General features: G+C 31.2%; 1 protein-coding gene across 2 annotated transcripts in view; it reads right to left on the bottom strand.

Annotated features, from left to right (window-relative positions):
* Nucleotides 1-24,117, bottom strand: part of LOC125065608 — a 187,273-nt gene that overhangs the window by 95,757 nt on the left and 67,399 nt on the right. The window contains exons 1-2 of one of the 2 annotated variants that reach the window (XM_047673325.1): nucleotides 6,688-6,704; nucleotides 3,172-3,228 (exon numbers count right to left, since the gene is read on the bottom strand). The gene's annotated coding sequence lies outside the window, so the exon portion shown is untranslated. Of the gene's footprint in view, nucleotides 1-3,171; nucleotides 3,229-6,687; nucleotides 6,705-24,117 lie in introns of those variants that run through there. The other variant, XM_047673324.1, reaches the window with a different exon arrangement.

Genomic DNA, 24,117 nt, shown 5'->3' with positions numbered 1-24,117 from the left:
TTAGTTGTTGATACTATTCATAGTGTTTAAATGAGTCGAATAAACTGCTAAAACAATTATATAGGCTATTATTTATTTTATTTACATATTTACACAGATAACGAAAACTTTGTTCGGATACAATGTACTTGACTATTCAAAAAGCTACATAAGACTTTTTAAAAATCTATACAAAGATTATAAATGCGAAAGTAACTCTTACTGCCTTTTTTATGGTATTGGTAGGCGGACGAGCAATTGGGCCACCTGATGGTAAGTGGTCACCACCGCATTGACAATGGCGTTGTAAGAAAAATTAACCATTCCTTACATCACCAATGCGCCACCAACCTTGGGAACTAAGATGTTACGTCCCTTGTGCCTGTAGTTACACAAAGAAGCAAGCTTGAACTAGAAGGACTTATAGGCTTTTTATGCCTACCGGATGACCAATCTATAAAATATTAGCAAAACCTCAAGCGACTACCAGTTTAGAATAAAAAAGTCTTGGATATCCTCTTCCAAAGACCTCTACCCGCCTGTCAAAGTCCCTTACAAATTGATTGGGCTTGGACGATTAGCCGAGACAAACATACAATGATACACAGATGTCAAAATGAGATAAATTACACAGAACCATAATAGCTTAAGAAAAGTTTTGAGTGACAGGAAGATTAGATTATATTTTAAATATAAATGTTGTGCTATAAGCCGTATCCTTACAGCACATTTTAGAAACAAATTTACTAAAGTATCAAAAACCAAGTAACTAATAATAACGGTGTGATAATATAAATATATAAATATAAATATTGGACAACATCACATACATTACTCTGATCCCAATGTAAGTAGCTAAAGCACTTGTGTTATGGAAAATCAGAAGTAACGACGGTACCACAAACACCCAGACCCAAGATAACATAGAAAACTAATGAACTTTTTCAACATCGACTCGGCAAGAATCGAACCCGGGACCTCGGAGTGGCGTACCCATGAAAACCGGTTTACACACTACTCGACACTATTGGGCAAAATCTTCGTTTTTCAAAAATTTGAGTCAGAATCTTTCACATTTTTCACATCATATTTTCTACGGAGAAAGGATGAATAATTATTATAAACATAACTTTAGTTCTTAAAATATCAATTTCAATTACCCCGATTAAACCCGCAATCTCAATTTAAACTCCGAATCCACCCGTCCACTGGGCCAGCAAGGTTCAATTAAAGTAACCTAGAAATAAAGTTAGTAACCTAGAGTAAAGTTAACCTAGGAATAAGCGTGTTGCCTAAGAAATGCGGGATTAAAACTCCATCGTATTCAATTGCGCAACTCGTTCCCGATCAGCCTCCATTAGTTTTATCTATTAATCTTACTTTAAACCGTGGCAAGGAGTTAAAAAGTACTTCAAATTTTATTTCAGCGCTTAAGTAAGGATCACTAGAGACGATATAAATGAAAGCATGTCTTTATAACGTGTTTAATGTATATATATTTGATAAAATGTTAACGAATTTCACTGTAATTGGGTCAAATGCTTGGCACAACTACATTTAATTAGAGGTGATTTTTTAATTTAATTAGCGTAATAATTTAGAGAGTTTATTTGGAAGCAGGTGGAAAGTTTTCGATTAAACTTCATTTACGGAGCATAAATTGTCGAAAAGAGAAAATTTAAATTATAAGTGATAATTTACGAAGTGACCCGATATGGGCCAGTTGATAGAATACGTTTATTTTAGAGAAATATAGCGGGTTCTCTAAGAGATATTTCTGGTGAGTTTTCATGTTTTTAATTTGTATTTAAAATTGATACAGCCCTGTACTCCTTACGTGTATCCACCAAGCTTTATTGGAACAGCGTATTTTATTTCCTCAAGAGTACATTAATATGCGGTCAGTTTACGTCTTTTTATATAGAAATTACTTTATTAAGTACTGACTTATTCATGAATTTAATGGCCTTTTAAATTAATTACAGGTTTTTTTATTAAGTTAATAATATTCGTTGATGCAGTATACGTATTTTCTAAATGATTACATGTGAAAGTGCAATACAGTATAATCTATTTAAAAAAAATGCTGTCCGTAAATTAAAATATCAGTTGATAAAATAATTAAAGCCAATCTATGATTTTAATTATTGAACCAAGATTTTAATAACCAATCAATTTTCATTCAGATTTGCATTCGAAATTAATCATCTTACAAAATTCTGTATCACCCGAAAGTTTAATCGAACATTTCCATCTCCTATAAAACGATTTGCGACGTTAATGAATTTTAAAAAGACTATTTTCAAATTGACTGTTGTTTTCGAACGCGGTAAGCGAACGTTTTTTTTTTCCAAATTAATTAAAAGTCACCATGGGCCAGCTAACTCGGACGTGCCCAAAATACCACCCAACTTCCATTTAATTTCAACTACTTTATTTCTGTCTGTCCAGTCTTAAATTAAAAAATGAACTTTCAACCTCACAAAAGAAAAATAATTTTGCAAGTTCGAGTAATGTTGTGATAAATGAATTTATTTGATTTTAAATTAAGAATGATTATTGTTTTTATTAAAAAGTTTTTATGTAAGTAAATATTATAGAACGGGAAAGTTAGTTTATTTGTTGCGCGTTCATACCTTAACTACTCAACCTATCATCATAATATTCTACACACATGTTGTCAGGAATACAAAAAACGGTACTTAACATCAACCCTACACGCGGTTTTAACCACGTGGTTGGTGAAAACTAGTATTCATATAAAACCTCTTTTTTGCAGTCAAGGATGATGATGTTGTACTTAATATGTGCCATATTATTTTGAAGTCATTTTAATTAAGTTTTGAACTAAATTGGTATGCATTGTACGTGTATGTTTTTTTTTGGACATCTTAATAAACATTTCCAGTCTAGTGCGCTCAGATTTAAAAACCTTGAACTTTAAAATTATATGGCAGATGAGTCTGAACTCCACACATATACTCATATAAAAATATTTTATTTGTTTAACAATAATATATCTGAAACTCCACTTTATTAATTTTAAACAGATAGGAATAAAACATCTAAATTAATAATATAGTAGACAAAACATTTTCTACACAGATATTATATTGTGCGTTATAAACCTTATAATTATTTTCTCAGTAAACATTTCTGTAATAACATTGTTTCCACATATTTTGTACTTACGTTAAACTGTTTCCCAGAAGCAAATCACTTCTTGTCGTTACCAAGATTGTGAATTACCTGCAATTATATAAATAACATTAATATATCGGTTAATCTAAGCAAATTATGTTTCTCTATTGTCGATTCTGTGCTTTGTATTATTTATTATGAGTTATATATTTTCAGAATAATATGATTATTGTACTGTTCCTTATTATGGTATAATATATTACTGCGTTGAGTTTTATGAAGGCCTTTCTCGATGGGCATCGACTATCCACCAAATCAACTGGCTAACAGCACTTTATTACTTTTCTGCTCTAGTTATAGTCTAGGAACATAATACCTTAGATCATTTTATTGTTGTATTGAAGGTAGAGGTGTTTTCTTTTTATATAGGCAGGCGGACGGGTAAATTGGCCACCTGATAGTAAGTAGTCATCAACGCCCATTGCCAATATAATAACCAAATGGCGCAATGCACCACCAAATTTGGTAATTGAGATGTTATGTCCCTTATATCTGTAGTTACACTAACCCTTTGAACCGGAATAAAATAATGCTGAGAGATTATTCTAGATTATTCTTCAGTGACTTTGGATGAATATTACTTACTATTAGCCTATTTGCTTGTCTGTATGAACCACAGTATTACAATTACGATAAGATTATAACATGTATATATATATACATAATAATATTATATATACGAAAATAACTCTGTCTGTTGTTTTGTTGTGTTGTGTGTTCTTTCATGGTCAAACCACTGAATCGATTTTGATGAAATTTTCCCTTGAGTCCCTGGAGTTCAAGCTGGCTTCACTGGGATACTCTTTTTGCTTAACAGCTGACGACTAACCCTTAAAATGCAAGCGAAGCCGCGAGCGACAATCAGTTTTATATAAAGTAGACATTTCAAAACATTAATATCACGTGTTGTAAATAAAACAATGAAAAGCGAATATTGAAATCATTTATGCCGATAACAATTTCACTATGCAATGCAAAATATCTCTAAAACGTTTTTCCCGGTTATGAATGCAACCCTTTTTTGTCGTACTTTTTTTCATTTCGGAACTTATTTTGCATGAGTCTGTTGTTCGTACTCGCACGTGTTACACAATTAGTGCTGGGCACATTCTCTAAGCACAGTCGAGTGAAATATATTACGCACGAGCTATGACAATGAATTCTTTGATACTTGCGATGCGGACTTTAGAGAAAAAAATATAAACATTTTTTAATATCACAATAATCAAACTATTGCACATTTAATACACCAGCAAACAGTAACAAAAGCAAGACGTGTGACAAAACTGTTAATTACGTTCGTCATTTATGTGTTAGTTTTCAATATTATTGATAATTATTTGTGTTTATAATTCATCTCGTGCTCGGCGGTGAAGGAAAACATCGTGAGGAAACCTGCATGTGTCTAATTTCAACGAAATTCTGCCACATGTGTATTCCGCCAACCCGCATTGGAGCAGCGTGGTGGAATATGCTCCAAACCTTCACCTCAAAGGAGAGGAGGCCTTTATCCCAGCAGTGGGACATTTACGGTCTGCTAATGCTAAAAAAAGAATTTCAATATTATTAAAAAAATTAATAAATGTTTATACGAATAATGATATATTATATTTGTTTATTTATTAATAATAATTTATTTATTAATGTTTTATGTTTGTTTTTTTTTTTTTTTGACTTTATACGTTCACAATAGATAATTTATGCGTAAAAGGAGGGCTTGATTATAAAAATAAATATGGGGAAACTAATAACAATAGCTGTACTGTTATTATTAATACAAAATAATAATAATAGATAATCTGTTGTTTGTTTCACGTAAAGTTTAACTTTATTTACACATTGAACAAAATTTCAAATAGATTTGTCAAATAATTGCTATAAAATTGTTAATAAATTTATATTTTCCAGTACACTCTTACAAAGTGTCTTTGAATCGTAATTATACGAGATTAATTAAAAATAAAGCTACCATTGGCTCGGAATACCGAGACAACCCGTAAACAATAGAGACTCCTTTTTACTAATTAAAGGAAATAAATTAATAAATTATGACTCGTAGAAAATTTTTATTGTATATTATTATATATGCGAAATACGTGTTCTGTTATAACTGATCTAGCTTAAGTGAATTGTAGTTAAATAATTATTTACAGTCTTTAAATGTACCGGATCTCTCAAATGAAAACTCGGCGGTATCTTCCCGGGCGCGAATTTCACTAATGAGATTGGCGTGTCTAGCCACTTGGCGATCTCGGCTCATTGGATATCCAAACCCGAAATAAAACGACACGTATTATATTCAAAGCCAATGCAAATGTATCTCTAGTTGGATAAACAAGAAGACAAAAGACAAATAAACAACATTTGACATCATCATTGACGCGGTATCGTTGGTCGAGAGCTTGAAGAATTCGTGATATTCATTATGGATTTGCGAAAAAATTTGAACGTCGACTAAAATATGGATAAGTAAATAGTTAAATGGAATATTGTTGTATTATATATATGACAGTAGTGCCCAACATAGCTGAGCTAGCAAATCGCGCAACATACGTATATGTAAGGTTAATTTATTTTTATTCCTTCTTCAATTTGAATAGACTGTACACACTTAGCTTTAAGATATAACTCAGAAGCGTCACATATAACTGTTTAGTAAACACATAATGTGCGTAACATTTGTCCTGTTGCTCGCTTCGTCTGTTATCGGGATTTACTTAAGCTTATTTACAACTGACATGTTACATAATATTCGCGCTGATCGATTGTGGCATACCGAGCATACTAATATCGTAACGAAGTAGGTTTTGTTAGTTCGCCTAGAACATACGTACTTGATTTTTCCAAGTGCACACAAAAACTACAAATTACTAATATTATATTTTAAGCTTTATTACTTAACAAGATTTTTTAAATTATTATTTAAAACTATTTTGGGTTGGATTGCTGCCAAAATTATTAACAGATATATTCAAATTTTGTATGGTATGCTATACGCACATATTTAGATCTGTCCTAAATTTAAAACAATAACCATTTTATTTATGTTTTGTTTCAATAAAATCATGTATAACAAGCGATAACTTTAAATGAATTTGTCTTACAGTATTATAACCCGACGGTGGATTTTTTTAGTTTTTACGTGTACCATTCGTCAAGATGTTGATTATAATGTTGTTAACACCTTTAAAGACGTATCACTCTGTATGTTACCCAAGTCAGATATTAATTTTAAGTGCTAAGTGATAAGTTGATGGTGTAACTTTTCCAATAAAGAAATAAAAAAGATTAAAGTACTTTGGCGAATATATTCATATGTATTTTTTAATAATTCTATAATAATATATAAATAAGAAACAGAACTAAGAACTAACAAATTATGTACAAGCCACTGATAAGATAAAACAAGTATGCAAAGTTAAAGCTTATTATCAACTAAAATACTGTTAACTTTAAGAATTCGAACGAACAAAAAATAATTTAGCATATATGTGTTGAAGTACTCACACATTTAACAAAAAAACTACAATCAAACTGTAAGTCTACTTATCGACTAACTGTAGACAATTAATTCGCTCTGATAAAATATTGAAGTCGTATATTAATATTGGTTTTATTGTATGACGGAATAATTTCCCCTTAATAGGTCACGCTGCATAACTTTTAATTATTACGCACACGACTGCATACGATAAATTGCTCATGTATGCGTTTGTGATTGGAATAAAAATGACAACTCAATCAACTTTAATTACACAGATAATATTAAAATTAAGATTAAAATGGCGTCGAGAAAATCGAACAGGTTTAATACGTCATGACTATTAAATTTGACTTTGGAAATAATTTGGAAGCATATTTATATTTTACTTGTATAAATAAATAAAAATCGAATGTTTGACTTAAAATGTAATATTTATGTGTACAAATTATTTCTTCGTATTTTAAATACTAATTAAAATTATAGATACCTACATTAAATATTCGCTAAAATAAAAAAATAAAAATTTGAATTTTAAGAACATTGGATAAAAAATCTACAACGCTTAAAATGAAACGTTTTTTTGTCAGACGCAAATGTTTGATAAAAAAAGATATGGCAAACATGAAACGACTATTTAATAACACGTGGTATAAAAACTACGGCGATATAAAAACTCTAATAATTCAATTATCTCCTCTTGTAACAAACAGTATCATCATAACCTGTTTTTAATCAAATGTTGGGCCAATGTGGCGACTGCCACATTAAAAGAATACGTGAATTTTATTTTGGTAGGTAACTAAAAACCAGAACTATAACACTGAGCCCAATGATGTTCTTTTATTAGAATATCATTGACTGAGCCTCTAACTTCAGGCAAGATAGGCAGGCAGGCAAAATGATACAACATTTTAGTACCCAAGGTGGCATACCTAACGACGCATTGGCGATGTACGGGATGGTTAATATTTTTTTTTTTTGTTAATGTCTTAAGGCGGTGATGACAGCTCACCATCAATTGGTCCATTTTCAAGTCTGCCTACTTATTTACAATATACAGAAACTACACATCTATCAAAACATTTTGTCAATTTTCTACCCGTAGAGGAAAACGTAATGCAATAAACTCCAAACCTTCGACGTAAGAGGAGCCTTGTCCCATCCATGAGACATTTAGGAGTTGTTACTTAACTTTTATAGCCTGTCCCTTTATTTTTTCACTAAATGTAAGTCCGCTTCAGTTGGCGTAAATTAAATTTAAGACATGATCTTTATAAATAATGAAATAATTATGACTATACGTCTATCATTAAGAATAATTTAAAAAAAAATTGATATTGCTTTGCGCACGAGCCAATGATTCACCTGATGTCAAGTAGTCACCACCGTCCATAGACAATGGTGCTGTAAGAAATATCCCTTGTGCTTATAGTTACACTGGTTCACTCACTTTTCAAACCGGAACACAACGATACTGAGTGCTGTTGTTACTGGTGGTAACTAGACGGGCTAGGACAAAGCCCCACCACCAAGTAAGTAAATACATTTTTGTTTAACATCAGGCTTAGCATTTTATTATATTGCCCGACTCAATCTACACACAAGTACTCAATATTAATCTTCTAATTTGAGTCTGTCAGTTTGAGAAACGAAATTAAAAAAATATTGTTCGCAACCGCTTTATTATCTTTCTTAATTTGGATTTAATTTATTATTAAATATTGAAGAAAAAAATTATTTGGATCTTTAAGGTTATGGTGATAAATATATCGATATTTATTTCAATAATTGTTACACTCAAATTATAAAAATCTACAAAATATTTATAAATCTTGCGATACCACTAAAGGATTAGAATGTGAGTACTTCCTAGAGCCCACAAGAAATTCTCGTTTGTTTACACTAATTATGATACCCAAATTAATCAATCAAAGTATTCTCGTTATTACACGAACATAGGTACGCTTTTTTATCATCAAACATTCTTGTAAACAATAATCATTTCCAAACATAGTGTAAAAAATCACATATTGTGGAACATAAAATAACAATTTGATTTAACCTCCGGTTAAGGTATAATACCGGACAGGAATACAACTCTTTGCTGCTAATGGAAGCAGAAAAATTACAAGCCCGTGTCCATTTTATCAATAAAACATGTGGACAGTCGTGGAACATTTTAATTCCGCTAAAAGCGCCCATCTCATTGTGGCGAGCTCGATGATTCTGGATTTTCCTGCTCCCGATGCAGTCCGACTATAATGTAGCGGACATCTCCCAGGTGATCGCTAACGAGAATTCAGCGGAGTATATCGCTTTATACGAGTATGTTAAAACCCTTTCATTACATCTAAAATTCTGTTAGTTATTTCCTTAAATAAGTTTATATTTTTGTCTTCTGAAATACTATATTGTAATCAAGAAAGAGGTTTGTCTTGTGAATTTAAAACAATCGACGTTGATAAAAAAAATTTGTAATTTGAAGCAAAGGTATAAACAGAAAAAGGCAAAACAATACTGAGCCTTTTTTCTTCTATTTGTCAACCAGTTTCTTTGATAAGCAGCTTTAATTTTAATAAAGTAATATTGCAAACATGCAAATATATTAGCAGATTGTAAATTTTCCCACTGCTGGGCTAAAGGCCTCCTCTCCCTTTGAGGAGAAGTTTTGGAGCATATTCCACCACGCTGCTCCAATGCGGGTCGGCGGAATACACATGTGGCAGAATTTAGTTGAAATTAGACACATGCAGGTTTCCTCACGATGTTTTCCTTCACCGCCGAACACGAGATGAATTATAAACACAAATTAAGCACATGAAAATTCAGAGGTGCCTGCCTGGGTTAGAACCCGAAATCATCAGTTAAGATGCACGCATTCTAACCACGGGGCCATCTCGGCTCTTCGCAAATATATATTTTTTCTGTATTTTTCAATAATGATTTTGGTCAATTAACGATCACAGAAAATTATAAACTATTCTATATAAATTATATAAATAGAATATCGCTGAAAAACCGATCGAGTAAGTATAAAAAAATAAAAGTAACTTTAAAGTATCGGCGGAACGTCGCAAACATGTTCATCGTGACAGTCGGTAAAGACCTGGGAAACTAATTACTTTGTGGCAATTGTATTTAAGCTGGCGTTTAAAACAATTAGTCTGGCAGCGCCGGGCGAATAGACGACATTCTTAGTTTCGCTACACACATTAATCAAGACAGCCAAGAGACATGTCTTTATGTGTGTAATAGCGCCGCGCCCCGACTTCAAACGCGAACAATAAATATTTCATCTTGAGGTATTTAATTAAAATAATAATATATTACAAATAGAACCAAGATGGTCTAGTGGATACAATACGTGGATTTTAATTCAAACATTGTTTCAGTACCGTGCCAGCTAAACTTAAGTTTCAGGTAATTAATTTATAAATTTATAAATCTCATGCTTTGCAATGAAAAAATAAAAATGTGCGAAAATTTCTTGATGGTAGGGCTTTGTCTGAGTAGGTACCACCCACTCGTCCGATATTCTACCGCCAAACAGTAGTACTCATTATTGTTGTATTCCGGTTCAAAGGATGAATAAGCCAGTGTAACTACAGGCACAAGGACCATATAATTTCTTCTTTATTCTGAAGGTTGGTGGCGCATTGGCGATGTAAGGAATGTCCATATCTCTTACAACGCCTTTGTCTATGGGCGGTGGTGACCTCTTACCACCTGATGACCCATTTGCTCGTCCGCCTACCGTCACTATAAAAAAATCTTCGTTTATCAAATTAAATTCTCCGACACCTACAAGTAATGAACCAGGAATGAACTCTAGCCTTCTGCTAACGACGACACTTGTGCCCAGTTGTAAAATGTTATTACTACTTTACTTTCATTTACAGACATGATATTACAATAATCACAGGATTACAAAAATCGTTCACTAATCCGTAATTCGACGCGCGACCATACTAATTTCCCCCGTTTCCCAAATACATTTTAGTAACCTTGAAACAACTGATTTAAAAAGCAATTAGTGTTTTTTTACACAAAACTAAATATAACATCGCAATTAATTTTGATTAACACCAAACATTATTCTAAATTATTTTTAATTTTATTAATATTTTAATTTATCGTTACTGTGGTTTCATCTTTTTAGCTGTGGGTTTTGTGTAGGCGCTTCGGTGGGTACCGCTGGCTTATCAGCATTATATCGTTAAAAATCAATAGTTTGTATAGTTTTACTTCAGCTTGAAGAACAAATGAGCCAGTATAATTATAGACACAAGGGTATACTGACTTTGATCCCATGGTTGGCGGCACATTGACATCTTAATTTGTGGTTTACACTTCTTGCCACAGCCTGACCCGGGTTTTGAGCTCAGAACCTCCAAATATACAACCTTATTTTACATCAATCGGCTTCTACTGCAATAAAAATGACATAACCGTGTAGATATGTTTTATATTGAAACATATTAGTAATCTTTAACATAATTTTACAAATTAAACATGTTTTAATTACCGCTCATATCGAATAAAATAATTCTTGCTACTATATTATATTATGAATACGTTTTGTTTGTTATTTTCTTAGATTTGAACACCTCTATGGAACATCGAGATCGTAGACCATTAACTCTAAACCAATAGCAAAAACTAAACACGACCGAAGTCAAATAAAAACTATTTAAAAACAATATTGGTGTCATAGTTCAGGATTGTTTCATAAATAGAATTTAATCTAATACACATTAAATGAACAGCCATCAATCAAGTATCTTAGAACGATTTACTTTGACTAACGAATTGAATAATTTGCAAATTGCAATCGATTAAAACTAACACAACATTGGTGACGAAGGGATAACACGCTAACGAAGATAATTATACAAACATGTCTTATTACTCACTACGAACAGCAACGCTTACGGACATATATCAAATTGTTTGATAAATTAAATGCTTAACCGTTTGCTTTTTGAAACAAAACTTTTAGAAATATTTCCTTTAGTACTTGTACCTTTAGTCTGAACAAAAAAGAATTATCGTTGTAAACCACTTCCAGCGATTCCAAACATAAAATGAGCGATTTCTTCAAATTCAATAAAACATTCCATAGGAATCGTATAAGCTTACTTTAATTTAATTATCTTCATAATAGGCAACATAGAAAAGGCGTATGCGGCGAACGTTCCAAATGGGAAAACAATTAAACTGGCGAAACTTTCAAAACGACCACACTTGCTCTTGCTACAGTCGATAAACTCACTCTATTTGTATGCCGAGTGCATCTTAAATATGCCTTTGCAATTCTCTACAGAAGTAGAAAATTAAACACTCAAATTGCATTAAGTATTAAACAAGTTCAGCTAAAGATGTTACAAGTTTAAGAATAGCAAATGAAGCGGATTTGTCTTCTTAAGATTTTTAAATTCAACTCTACAATGTTCTTTAAATCTTTTGTCTACGAATAAATCATGGAACAATTAAATTTTCTGCAATAAGATTCATTCATTGCAAGGAATGAAATTGCTCTGAGCTTATTATTATTTGATATTGTAATATAATATGGCATGGTAATACTTTACTTTGTGGGAGGACTTTGTGCAGCAAGCTCTGAGTATGGACCACCCATTTATTACAAATTATACCGCCTAACACTAAGACTCAGTATTGTTGTGTTCTAGTTGGAAGAGTGAAGTGAGTCAAGGCAGGCAAAAGGGATATAACAATTTAAGTGTCGTATTGGCGATGAAAGGAATATATAATAATAATTAATCAATATATATTTAACAATTATTATTTAAAAGGCGTCCGAAAGTAATTATTTGCAAATCGAATTTAGATCATAATAATAAACATTGCTTTGGTGTATCCATAAATACGCGAAATATTAGGCGATATTTGTGTAACGTAAAATATTTTCGTAGTATAGAATTTAAATTATAACACTATAGATTTTTATTTGAGATGAATAACTATTCTATTTAAAAGCAACGTTCGGTCCACAAGAATTGAATTAATTTTAGTGACCACCCTTGTGACTAGAGCTTTTAAACGACATACGATTTTAGGGAATTAGATTATTTATAAAAAAACATCGTTAGGACACTTATGAAACTATTTAAATTATAAAGATGATAAAAATTTTAGAACATCTTTTGTGCTTGTTAAATAGTTTTAAAATCTATTTTAATTTATACTACACGAAAAAATTACAAAAGTCAAAATATGCTTTTTTCATGTATGTTCTTACAAGATTTTTGAATCGTATAAGGATAATTTTAATTTTAATATTAAGCTACCGCCGATACGGAATGTAGATTCTACAGAGACAAATCGCCGAAAACTCAGTAATTAGTCTTTTAGATCGATCAAAAAAATTTACGTCTCTAAACATGTATGAACATAAAAAAACTAACTCAATTCTTTAAAAAATATTACGGTTGATAGTGTATATTAGTTTAATTAAACTATTATCAAAGTAATCTGTAATACGTAGAGATATTATGCAAACCGAGTGAGGGCTCCCAATATTGCGTTAGGTCAGACAAATTGGGATCAGCTAGTGAATATATTACGACCCTAGCAGCCATCGGTTTGTTAATCGTCCACTGTTATTTATGGCTTTTACTGTTTATCTGGGGTTCGAATGATGCGACTTACATGACACAGGGAAATTGTAATTTGATAATAAATTTGAATTTTCATAAACGAAAATGTAACTTATAACAACAGAGAAATATCTCTAATTTATTAACTAATAATATTAAACTTTTATAAAATTATACATAAATAACTATCATAAGACATTCAAGTTATACCACATAGTATAGATAGTATAAAAAATATTACAAAAAATGGATTTATATTACAGGTAAAGTAATGTAATACCCTGTATAAAGCCCCATTCTCTTAGGTTATTTATATGTATTATGTATAAGGAAGAATGTTTTATTGTTAACCAAAATAAAACCAGATCAATACTGTAGCAATTAATAAACTCAAATAATTCTCAAATTAATAAAACAGTAATACACTTTGTTTGTTTTATAAATTGCCTTCTCATAATAAATTACTTCGTGAATATTTATGAAATGATACGTCCTAGACGTTCTTTTGTGAATTTCTTTAGCCTAATAATATACATGCTTACATTACATTGAGTAAATATTACGTTAAATTAATTCCGTTCTTTACTATCGCCAATTTGTTTGAAATTTGAGTAACAACATCAAATATTATGGTACGAATAAATTTAATAAACGTACATTTGAAATTTTCTCTAATTATGTTTTGTTTTAGAAGTACGAGCCTGTATTTGTTTTGTAGGTATTATTAATTGTCGATTTTTGAACGTATCGAACGTGCAATCTAAAAAAAATTATTCTGTTGTTACCCGGAAATAAAATCACGCAGGCACTTTTAACTCTACCAAACCATAAGGTACGCGACAATACGCTTCTGATAATAAGACAAACATTTATAAAAATTAATGATTCCAAAAAGGCTTAAGATATATTGTATTACTTTAATACTAATATGTTTATACCTATACAACATATTACATTTTACTACTGTATAAGATAGCATTAAAGTATTAGATAACTGTGTAATAATTATTTATGTTGAAAATCCAAATATATAATTTAATTCACGACAAGACAAGTAGCAACGTAGGTTCATAATTTTAAATAATTAATTAAACTCAAATCAAACACTAATCACACCAAAGTTAGAATTTAGATCCTAATGAGGAGAACAGGACCGAAACTCGGTAGGTACTCTTTTATAAGTATTATAATAGATAAATAAATTTATCATTATATTATTATATATTTTATCGTAAATTAAATTTATATAATTAATTCCACATCTCTTTGGTCTGTACCGACAACATTTTGTCGTATTTATATATTCATAATTTACACTAATATTATAAATGAGGGAGTAAAAGGTATAGTTAGATACTTTTTCATGCCTACCTCCTGACGACTAATCCCTAAAACGCGAGCGAAGAAGCGGATCACATCTAGTATTCAAGAAAAATGTGAGTATATTGTATCAGAACGTAATACCAATATAAAGTTATACAACGAAGAAAAATCCTTTCCAATCAAGAAATTAAATGAAACTTCTGAAGAGGCCCACGCTCATTTAGACTTTAATCAGGATAAATTTGAAACAAAATTAAATTTGTTCGAGAAAGTTGTTTCGACATTTCGGAAAATAGACGAACGCAAAGCAAGTTTCAAGCGGTTGAATGCGTTTCCACGTATATAATTTACAGAGTTAGAAAATGACGCCATACATTATGATTAGTCGTATGTTGAATATTTTAATGAAAAAATAAAAATCTTCAGAATTTAAAATAAGAGGCGTCAAGATGTACATAACATTGTAATGTACCCTATTCAATACTAGAATTTTAAAAATATGTTTTATTTTTTAAAATTGGATTAAATTCCATTCAGACAGGAGCTGTCGTAACGCTCGGGGCACTTTATACTGCGTTGTGACGGTTCATTTTTCATCCAGCTTACCTTTTTCTTTAAATCAGAATTTAAAGCGTGAAATCATATTTTTACACAAAAGATTTTCTTAAAACTTAACACATTAATCTTAAGCATCATTACGCAAGCTTGTATACTCTTGTTTATTAAAAATGACAACATAACGCTAAGAATATCGCCTTCTTCGGCTATAGTTTTAAGGGGTACTTAAACAGTTCATAAATCAATGCGATATGTCCGAGAAATGCCCTGTTTCATCGGAGCTTAGTAGCCGTGAAATATTACCAGATTATATTCGCTGGAGGAAATTTTGTCAAGAAACAAAACCAATATGGATTTTTTTTTAGATTTTCGTTCCAAAAGTAAGGAGTAAATTTATTGATACAAAATAAGTATTACTACATACACTCACTTAATTCATTTGAAATTATTAAATCTCTGAATCTCTCTCTTCTGATTAATATCGCGAATACAGTCAAATCTCCACTGAATTTTATAACACTAAATACGCAAGGAGTTTTGTAAAAACATTGTCTGAAAACCGGCATGTGTCACATCAAATTGCCACTTGGATCACTGTCAAACCACAGTAGACTAAACTTTAAGACTTTAAACCTGAGAAGGAGAGGAAATTTCATTACATTTCATCACAACTAATAATTAAAGACTTAATTTTTGAGTAACATATATAAATCTATTCGCATTTAATTTTATATAAAGTAAAGAAAATATAAATAGCATTCATTCAATACATCATTATTGTGTATATTTTAAACGACGACAATGAACAAACGGTTGGTTTTTTGACCACTTAGGCATTAGAGTGCGAACCAAAGCAGTCTCGAATCAAAGTGAATTTCAAATAAAAAATAACTATTAGGTGGACATTCAAAGTAAATTGCTTTTTTGTTCTACAAGGGCTAGCGTTGACTTTTAATTAAAGCCCCTTCCCAATCTCCATTATGCACGACATTTTTAACAACCCCATACTTCACTACTTACATGTAGGTTCGTTTTGCCCGTTTTATAGGGTTTAAATTTTGTTTCTGGGTAGTTTGATGATTGTATAATTTAGTATACTTATTAAACTTTAACCAACTTAAGTACTAAGTACCATGCATTGATTCATTTTTACTTTGGCTGATAATTGTCGGAATACAAAAGAAAAAAAAACGGTTGCTATATGTAAAGCAACTAAGAGCTGCTGTAATCTGTAAAAGTTACAATTTGTTTAAGATATTGACTTTATGTATAAAGTCAAAACCTTTGTTTGAAATAACGTGTATAATTTTTATAACATGTTAATATGTTTCTACGGGTTCAATTCCACTAATATTGACGTAAATAATAAGTCATAAAACAAAACACAATTAAAGTTTTATTTTATTTTTATGAGAACTATCAAACTACAATAATATTTAACATCAACTTTTTGTATTCCGATGTGGTTTAGCTCACAAACATTTTGGAAAACTTACGAAAAAAAAGACCAGTAATTTTTTTATTACTTCTACATTAAATTCTATATTCCAAGGGATGCTTATAATATTTCAATATGAGACTTTTTGTATTCTAGAAAAAATACTTATTAACATTTTTATTAACATTGGTATATTACATACAATGCTTAAACAAATACGGAACCCAGTTTACTGGTTAAATATGCTACATACATACGGATGTTGCTTCATACAAATAAACGAATTAAAAGGTTGTATTCTGATTGAGTAAACACGATCAATTGGAGGCTAATGAAGAACGATGCTATAATTATAAATAACTTATTTGTACGTTTGGGACGTGAATAAGGACAAAGGTCGCCTGTCATGACTGTCACGGTTGGAAAAAACATAATTCAAATTTACAAAAACTCAAGACGGGTAACGTAAACTTCATTTGAATATTAATTCGGGTGATGAGGAAAGAAATAATTGTTTAATTTGATAAAGGAATTTGATTAATTTACATTTATACATATATTAATATTTAACATAATGATTTTTACTTTCATTAGGAGACTTTAAATTACTCATCGATTCGTGGTTACTCCGAAACGGTATGGTATGAGTGTTCAAAATGAAATGATATAATATTTAATTTTATATTTCAATATATTTGGTACTTTGTGGAAACACGATTTATAAAATCATTTTGTAAGTATTTTATGAAGTATACTTTTCTTTTTTATATAGAGGAAAACTTATAAAATACCGAATACGAAAACCTTCGTATACAATACAAAGGTTAAAACATCGACCCCTCGGCTTTTGAGATAACAATTCGCCGATAAGCAATATCTCTCTGATATTGAGACTGTCATGTCCCTTAAAGATTCGAAAACATGGGCTTATCATAAAATCCGTTATTTTGTATAAATAATATTTTTCGTATCACTTATCACTACATATTATAAAGAAGGCTCCTCGTCGCCGTCTGTCTGTCTATCCGTCAGAACGGAAAAACTACCGAATGGCTTTCACCAAAGAACGGAGCGGTTCGTGAGGACTAAGGGGTATAATTCTTTAAGGTTTTTTTGTATATTGACTGATATATGAGGATGAACGTTTAAGATGCCAGGTAATAATAATCTGACTGGGATCATTACTGGCCTGTGCCATGCTAAAAAATAGAGTTATATATCTTTATTATTGTTTTGCGTGGCACTGTTACATAAAAACCTGTCTCACTCAATGCAGGCTGGTAGATACACATACGCTGGCTGAATTACGTTGTAATTAGGCACATGCAGGTTTCCTCGCGGTATTGTCCTTCGCCGCCAATTACGAGATGAATTACACAAATTAATCACATGAAAATTCAGTGGTGCTTGTCTTGGTTTGAGCATCGGATAAGATGCACGCGTTCTAACCAGAGGGTCATCTTGGCTATATAGAGTTATGTGTATTACGATATACATACTTTATGAAGAACCTTATACTACCCGTGCGAAGCCGGATTGGGTAACTATTATCGTTATAAATATCCTATTAATGAACTTAAGTGCAATCTCTTTTCTCCTCGTTCATAGTCCGATGAATAGCATTCCAATACGACCAGAAAGACATCAGACGCAGAACAAACTATACCAACTATATACTGCTCCTGAGAATCCAACAAATATATTACACTGACCGTATAGAGTCCGTCTTAAATTGCAGATAACCGATATAATATGCCGAATAAAACTTACTTGTGTTCGTACATTTATTTTTTATTGACAAGTTGAAGAAAAAGACACGTGAAAAACATTGTTTTAATTAAGATTTGTTAAACTCTTTAGGTCATTAAAAGCTAGCTATGAGATAAATTATAATTGATTGATCCTATTTATAAAATATACTAACCGCCCGACCCAACTTCGTCCGGGATTATACCCGAAATAAATACAAGATTATTATGAATGTATTTATTTCATGATTGCGCCCGCGCATTGTGACAGCGCCACATATTCAAATACAGAAAATTTATATACATAAATATACAAGAGTTATTAATAGCTTTCATAAGAGCTACCACTCAATGTTTTATATAAATGCATATTATTTATTTGCTTTAATGTAAAGGACATTAAAAATACATACATATATATTATATGTTCACAATACTATTTTAGCTACATCTGACATGTCGTCATAAATAGTCACAAAGTTCATTTTGATTTGAAATGTTTTAATTAATAAAAACATTTAAAAGTTAAAATATGTACATCATTATGTAATCTGTTATAATAAACACATAACATGGCAAATAAAATTATATTATATAATTACTCCGTAAATGTATAAGAAGTTATGTATATACATAACCTTAAAACGTATTAACTGTACAACAGAATAAAATATATATTCTATTTTTCAATATTATTTTATTATTAGCAGCTTAAGACAAAATTCTAAAAATAATCTACCAAGACAAATATCAATTCAACCATAAGTGCGGAAAGACCAGACAGTGCTCTACGCTCCCCCAAGTAAATTGAGCATTCCGGAAAATGCCATGGTAATTTCAAGCTTTACTCTAAATTTACTACATAAGCCTCCAAGAAAATTAATCTCGAAATATATATTTTTATTTCTTTTCACTCCGCGATACCACGTTTTCAATTACAAATTAGTAATAAAGCTTCATTTAATTGCTTTTGTGTCGTCGTTATATTTTTAAACACTAATTAATATATTCTGTAATTTTACAGATCATTGTTTTACGAATAAATTGTAATACAATTAAACTACACTAACTAATACAATATGCACTTATTTTTTTATATAAAAAACTATCCGCTGCATATTGATAATGTTAGGTACCCAATAGTAAGATTTACACTTGTTACTTTTACTTTAAAGTTTAGGCAGGTTGGACAACAAATCGCTTGGCACTATACTATACTTATTACCATATTTTCTTAATACAACTATGTTTAAAAATGGTAAGAAACCATTGAAAACTTTGATCATGGAAACTTGTAAACCGTTTATTGTCGTCATACAATTGTATTTTTGAAATAAAATACGAACAATCAATTGAAATATATATAAGGAAACACTTTTCAAGTGGAAATATGACATGAACATAAAATATTTAAAGAGATTAATTTTCGTTGAAAAATAATTGAATATGCAATTTTATATAACACTTAACGCACTACTTATACTAAAAAATACTTTAAAATATAGGTCTTAACCGAAGCCTCACTTCAATTTCGTACAAGCACCAGTTTGTGTTTGCATGTGTAATATATTAACGGTAAACAAATATACCTTAAAGACCGAAGACCGAAGAAACCATAACACGTGTGGAATGGGGTTTTACTATACAATTCCTCATAGCAGCAGCTTGGTGACTTAAGCACTAAACAAAATACTTAAGATCGTGTTCAAGCTGAGAAGACGCATTCTTCAAGCAGTGGGGACATACTGTACTTTATTTTAGTAAAGGAATTATTTAACACTAAAGTTAAAAATAACAACAGAATGTACGTAAAGTAAAATACGACGAAATAATAACATACATTCGAGTTTTCGATAACTAAGTTCGTTTATTTTACACATAAAGCAATTCCATCAGCTCTGCGGACGATACGACGAAATCGTATTTCGAATGTCATCACAGAGGACAAACAGAATCAAAATTACATAAGCATTCAAATTATTGGTGATTAACAATACGATGAATTTCGATTCCCTTCGAACAAACGTTAGCAATGTCATATAATTACAAATGCGGCGGACGATACAGTGCAACAAGCTGACCAACTCGCGTATAATCCAGGAATTTGGTGTATTCCCTCTTGTGAATTTGTGGTAAACCGTTTTAATGAGCTCCCAACCTTTATTAGCGGTTATGGAATAGCTGGACACATGTAATAACTAATACAGTGTTACAACATGCAGAAATTCTAATGAAATAAATACTCGACAGATAGCCATGCGGGGAATTTATGCACGAATATGTTTAGCGACTAACTTTGTCACGCTTGCTATTCATATTAACTATTAAAAGTATGTTTTTCATTTTTATATTAAATGCCATATTCAAACTTCTGAAAAGGAACACTTCACCTCCAATAGTTTGTGGAAAAATAAAATGTGGAAACAGGTAGTTTTAAAAACAGCATTCATTTGCTCATAACTGTTCTCCCTCCGCTACGGAAACTTTTGCAGAGCGCTAAATAGACTATAAGCGTAAGCAACTTGTTTATTTCTTTCATACTTCCTCGCATCGATTCGAAAAATTCAACCAGATGAAGCACATTGTTTAAAATTTTGAGTACGGACTACAATTATCATAATTTTTTTTTAATTATAATATTTGATTTAAATTTAAAAATAGAATCAAAAGAATAAAAATATACGAAACTACATATACGCGGAACAATACGAGTAATTTTAAAATTCGAATTAGGTAACTGAATTACGATAATTTTTCATCTATATGGAGTCTTAAATTAAACACAAAACTCCTACACACACATATGTCATTGAGTTGGTCATTGTTGGCAGACGAAAAGCTTATAAAAAGCTTAAGGTTGCCTAACACGAGATTGGTGATTCGTGGGTAATGGGTCAATTCTAGAAAACGTTCAAAATATATTTCATTGCAATGAAAAACTTTTGTCCGGAAACATTTGTGTGTTAAATTTCAATATAAAAATAATAAATATTTAGATGGAACATTTTTTATTTGGAATTAATTTAATTTTCAGCATTACAAAAAAAAATTGCCAAATATGTTGTTCTTTTTATTTCATCGGTTCAGCTCAAAACCGAGGTATATTATTCCAACATCTTCAGTCAATAAGCAAGTATGACGCTCCTTCAAAAATATCGAATAATAACAATGATATAACTTGATATATTAAACGTCCCTAATCTATAGTCATTGTACCCGACAGCCGTACCCAAACCAAACTGACTTAATTGGCATAATAGCTAGAATAAGCATAGGTATATATCGACATAAATGTAAAGACAGACATCTTACTACGGTATCGATGATAGCATTCCCACTATCCCGAATCTCAACAGTCTTAGTTATATAAGTTCAGAGTTACAGACCTTATAATTTAATTCGTCGGTTCACTTAACAAACCGACGCAGACTTAACAACTGAATTTAGGTCCAGAGGATTTGAAATCAGTTACGTATCGAAACTGAAATCATTTCCAATAACTTTGGTTTTGAGTTCCGTTTGTGGAACGTTCTGGAATTTTAACGTGTATCTGTTATCGAATTGAGTGTTATTATTATGTACGTAATGTATTTGATCGTTTGACGTTCAACATTTATTTGCCAACGTTATTACATTTATGATATTAATTTCACTAATTCAATTATATAACGAATTGGCAAATATTTAACAAAATAACGTTAAATAACGTTATTCCTACAAGAAATGAAAAAAGACCTACCTCAAAAGACAATAAGGAAACATCTATCATTTGCTATACGAGACAAAGAAAAATATATTTAAAAAATTATTATAGCACAATTTGTATTGTGTTATACCTTTATCTATTTTATGTGTATGAAGTTTACTAAGTACGAGTACTCGTATAAAATATTACATACTAAATATTTTTGATTACAGTTCGACGTAAAATTTAATTTAATAAAGTATTATAATAGATTTCGTTGTTAATTGAACGGATGTTATAAAGGGCAAAGAACAGAAATTCCTTTGAATATTAATACTAAGCTAAACAAACATTGCCGTACTAGATACGCTTGATGAAGGCTAACTCGTTCGCTACAATCTCTTTGATAAACTCACTTGGGGAAACTTGCACGCTTGTTTGCAAACTCGCACTTAACGTGAAGCTTAATTGAATTGTCCAGAAGTCAATCTGATTCTTCTGCAACATTCTTGATTATTACAAACAATCAGACGTTAAACAGTTATATGACTTATATATTAACCAAACAATTTTTTTTTTTATTACTAGTTAACATCAATCGTTTCACCAAAAGTCTGTCTACCTAAACCTAACGTTTCTTTGTTTGTTCGGATGCGTTCCAATTGTTCCACTCGATTCAATTGAAACTTTGTACACTTATCGTTCGCATTTGCTTTAAGTTTTCTGGCATAGTATTATAAATGTACTAAGTGCTATTCGAAGAGCCGAGACGGCTCAGTGGTTAGAACCCATGCATCTTAACCGATGATTTCGGTTTCAAAATCAAATCAAAATTTGTGTTTATAATTCATCTCGTGCTCGGCGGTAAAAGAAAACATCGTGAGGATATTAGACACATGCAGGTTGCATGGGTTTAATACCATATTCCACCAACCCGCGTTGGAGCAGCGTGGTGGAATATACTCCAAACCTTCTCCTCAAAGGGACGGGAAAGGGAGTGCTATTCGAGACGTATCGAATAATTGGTAACAAAACTATAGAGGCGTTACTATGCGTGCCAGATTTTTTTAGTAAGCTTTATAGTTATTATATCAAATAACTATATAATTATGTATTCAGTAATAATTTAGAATCGTTTTTATTAGTATTTTAAATAGTTTTAATCAAAAAGTTATATGTGTTATGACCATGCAAATGGGCCCCCTGATGGTGTGTAGTGTTGTAAGAAATATTAACCATTCCTACCATAGCAAGTGTGCCACAAACCTTGGGAGCTAAGATTTTATGTCCCTTGTGTTTGTAGTTAGACTGACTTACACTTTTCTTTGCCAAAACCGATTATATAATCAGGTGATGCTTACCGTAGAAGTTCATTGAATGCATAAGAAAAGAACCAATATGTATAAATTCAACTCAGTAGGTTCAGAGGTATTGATGCTACTTTAGCTTGTAAGATTTGACCTAAACAGACTAAGAAACAATAAAAGTGAAATAAAAGCTTGTAAAACTAATAGCACATATGTTTCTCATTTATGTGTTCCAATTTTGATCTTTTTTTTTTTTTCAAATGATGCTCAATTTGTGATAAAACTTTGAGGGTTTATTCAATGTGTGTGAAGTAACCTGGCCCAAAAAAAAATCTTCATCATCGCCTAATTTAAACGCTGCATGATTAAAATAAGGCTCTACATATAATGCTGAAGAGATGTGCGGAGCCGGGACGTTTACGAAACGATATATTATCAAAGCATTTTATAAAACTATATAGTAAAGTTATCTCATCAACTGTATTACCAACTTCGCTTAGTAGTTAACACCTAAGTGTATTCTTTCTTAACCATCTTAAGTTTTCTAAAGGAAAATTGTGTCTGGCGCCTTGAGCGATGCTGAAGATTATCTTTTACCATAGCCTTGAGCAGCGAAGTTAGTTTAAGTAAAACATGGATAAACAAAACACTTTCGACTCAATTAGCTACTGTGTTCCATTACTTTGTACCCTTTTCGCAATTAGCTGTGGCCGTTTAAAGAAAATTGTAGAAGTTGAAACATATCTCAGGGCGCGCCCTACTTAGGGCATCTTAATT

This window comes from Vanessa atalanta, chromosome 8 (genome assembly GCF_905147765.1).
Source record: "Vanessa atalanta chromosome 8, ilVanAtal1.2, whole genome shotgun sequence".
NCBI classification, from domain to species: Eukaryota; Metazoa; Arthropoda; class Insecta; order Lepidoptera; family Nymphalidae; genus Vanessa; species Vanessa atalanta.
Note: the sequence above shows the minus strand (reverse complement) of the source record. Positions and strands in the feature narration are given on the sequence as shown.